The following is a 3,623-nucleotide window of genomic DNA, read 5'->3' as shown; positions in this document are numbered from 1 at the left end:
ATTTGTAAGTTTTTTTAAGCCATATGGCCAGCCCATTCTCATTTTAAACGTGTGTAAGTCTCATTTTGGCATAAAAAAATTTCACTCGTTGCTTTGTTTATGTTTCTCGAGTTTACGAATAAATATCTTTCCATGCTTTTTTTTTTTAATGTTTTAAGTTCTTTGTAGACTGAGTTAAAGTTTCTGCTCGATTAATAACCATTAGCAACTGGAAACACCCATTGGTTGAAAACTTTCCTTTAGTATTTAAAAAAGCATAAATTTACATATGGTAATACTTTTTGTGCAAAGAGTGTATCACGGCATTAACAGTTACTTTGTATTTTAGTTATTCCACAGTAACTAGTACGAAAATTTTTTTCTTAGTTCGAACTTTGTGCACAGGCAAAGGACATTCAAAATTTCATGAAATCATAGCTTTCTTATCCTCAGACTTTGATTATCAAAATTTATTTGTGGCACCATTTAACTACCAAGGCACACATTTTACACTGAATACATAAAAAGGAGACTTTCAGTGTGCCAAAAAAAAGGACCACCTAGCATATCTTTTGATCTAATAATCGGATCTTCACACTCTTGGACTCAGTTTTATTGGTTCGAGGGGATCACCGTAAATATGCTAGTTAATTACTGCAGACGATAATTTAAGTTACAAAATCTGACACAAAAACGTCGGATTTGGATTTCTGACCCCCAAATTATAGGGGATAACCGCAATCTGAAAAATATGGTCCCAACAGTTTGGTCAGGAGAGCGGTCAAAAGCTTTGACCACTTAATGTTAATTGTATTTTTTTGTGTATTTCGCTATCAAAAGAACTTTATAAGCGAATTAAAAACTTTTTGCACGCAATTATATAATTCGTTTCTCCAAAGATAATTAAATGGAGAAAATAAATTTTAGAAAATATTTATTATTTTATTTAATAATAGTCGAAAGAATTTTGAAATGCAGGGTTGGACAATTTCTTTTATCATTTAACAAAATATATTTACACGGCAATATACAAAATTTAATCAAAATCAGTTGAATAGTTCCTAAGATATTGAATTTCAAAAAAGTTAGAAATTTTGATTTCTCAGAAACTATTCAATAGATTTTGCTCGAATTTCGTATTTTGCCATGTAAAATTCCATACTTTAAAAATTACACCTTAAAATTCAAAAGTGTTTCGACTATCATTTAATGAAGTAATAAATATTTACTAAAATTTATTTTTTGCTAGGAATCATCTTTGAATAAGCAAACTTTATAATTGCGTGCAAAAACTTTTCAAAAAATTCGCTTAAGAAGTTCTCGAGATATAGCGAAATACACAAAAAGTAAAATTAACATTAAGGGTCCAAACTTTTGAATTCTCTCCTGACCAGACTATTGGGACAATATTTCCCAGGTTGCGGCTGTCCCCTATATTTCGGGGGTCAGAAATCCGAATCAGTCGGGAAAAAAATACGTATATTCAGAGAATGTACGTTTTTGTGTCTGATTTCGTAGCTTGAAACATCGTCTGCACTAACTAACGCATTGTACATTGGGCTAAAAATAAACATGTCAATCTGAAAAACTTTTGATTGGATCTTTAAATTCTAGGACACAAAAACGTACATTCTCTGCATACCATTTTTTTCGACGGATACGTCTGACTCTCAAAATATTGGGAGTATCAGGAAAATATGGTTCGAATATTTTCGGAACCTTTAACGTAAATTTTACTTTTTACGCAGAATCGATCTCGTTAATTTTTTAAGCGAATCGAAAGATTTTTGCAGCTAGTTATAAAGTTCATGTGAACACAAAGATAATTGCATGCATGAAATATTTCATTTTACCATTGTCGAAAAATGTCTGAATATCAAAGTGCACAAATCTTTACACAATTTAAAATGATGTAATGTTTTAAGGAAAAATACAAAATTTGAATAAAATACGTTGATCAGTTGAGAAGAATTTGAGAAAAATCAAATTTTAAATATACGATTTCTTTTAAAATTCTATTTCTCAGAACTACGATTATGAATACGAATACAAGAATCTATGTACTTAAGATTGTGAAAAACTGAGTTTCGCAAGTCAGTAACTGAGTGTGACTAGCCAAAAGTGACTTGTAATGACATTAGTCGGAGAATAGCCTTAAGTATTGCAGAAACTAACTTTTAAATTAATTAAACTTGGTGTTGCGATTAATTTTCAGGACTGAAACTCCTGAAAGTATAATGATAATACTTACCCAATGAAAATGTTTTGTGACCTCCACGGAAGAATAATCTTTTTATACATTCCCTGAAATCTGCATTATGTCACCAATTTAATTCAAACGTATTTCATCAGAGCGTATGGTAATAACAAATGACATACTGAATTATAAGTGGTGGAAAAATTGGTGTAAAGTATATTTTTACGGTCTTAAAGCTTAGAGAAATGGAAAGTTGATTTTTTTTTTAAATGTAAACTCAGCAGAAAAGGTATGTTTTAACCATGGAGTCCTAAAGTCCTAGGTTTTAATACGTTCACGCCGGGTGTTGCGCCTGAAAGCGGGACGGAAAAGAGAAAATACTGGTAGAAGAACTATTTAAACATTAGAATCTATTCTCAACAATAACATTTCACTGTAAGGAAATTTATCACGGCGGAGAAGCAATTCAATATAAAAATTGCATCCGTTAAAAACAATTGGTAGTTATGGATTTTTATTATTCCCGGAAAAAAAAACTAAAAAATGAAATTGATTTGTTGCCAGTTTTTACTCCGGTGCGCCGCCCGATGAGACAATCAATCTAGCGTGACCCTCCGGCGTGAACGTGTTTACTCAAAACCATTTGTTTGATACCGAGGTCTATCACGATTACTGTTCGGTCTTAAAAGGTCATTACTGTTAAAATGGATTACGTAATAGTGCAATACTCATCAATAAATTTTTTTTTCTTTTGCATTCATATTGGCATATATTATATACAATAAGTATTTTAATGTATGCTTAGTGCATACTCTATAGCTTAAGTACATAGTATACTATATATTTCAATAGTAAAACAAAATTGCAGTTTAATGATATTAGGGAAAGAAAAAGAGGAGCAAAGAAAAAATAGTACGTCGGTTGTTTCTGAAAATAAGACCTATGGCAAGCAAAACTTATGGTCAACTGAAATTTGAGTAAGTCCCAATATAGAAGGAAAAAAAAGTCACAAAGCTAAAAAGAGGAAAATAAAATAAATAAAATGAAAATTTGAAAAAAAAACTTTTATTTTTCAAGTGAGCTAAAAAAAAAAGGAATATAATTTTTTTTTTGTCGAAGCTAAAACAAAAAACGTGGGACGCGTCACTTGCGTATTTAACTTCGATCACTACCGAAAATCTTTCCAGCCGAAATTATGCGTCGAACATTTTACGTTGACAAAGTACGTTACGTTCGACGTTTTTAGGTAGACAAAAACGAAATTAATTTTTTCTCCAAGCCTATATGAAAAACTTAGTTCTTGAAATTTTTTTCATTATTCTGAAAGTTAATAGTAATTAAAATTATTGATAACTTACAATTTATAATTGTTTAAACATTTCAGTAATTTGTAATTATCTTGTTGAACTCACCAATTAAAAAAAGAAAAATAACATAATGCTGAGAA

The sequence above is a fragment of the Parasteatoda tepidariorum genome, chromosome 9, assembly GCF_043381705.1.
Source record: "Parasteatoda tepidariorum isolate YZ-2023 chromosome 9, CAS_Ptep_4.0, whole genome shotgun sequence".
Classification (NCBI taxonomy): Eukaryota; Metazoa; Arthropoda; class Arachnida; order Araneae; family Theridiidae; genus Parasteatoda; species Parasteatoda tepidariorum.
This window is presented reverse-complemented; position numbering follows the sequence as displayed.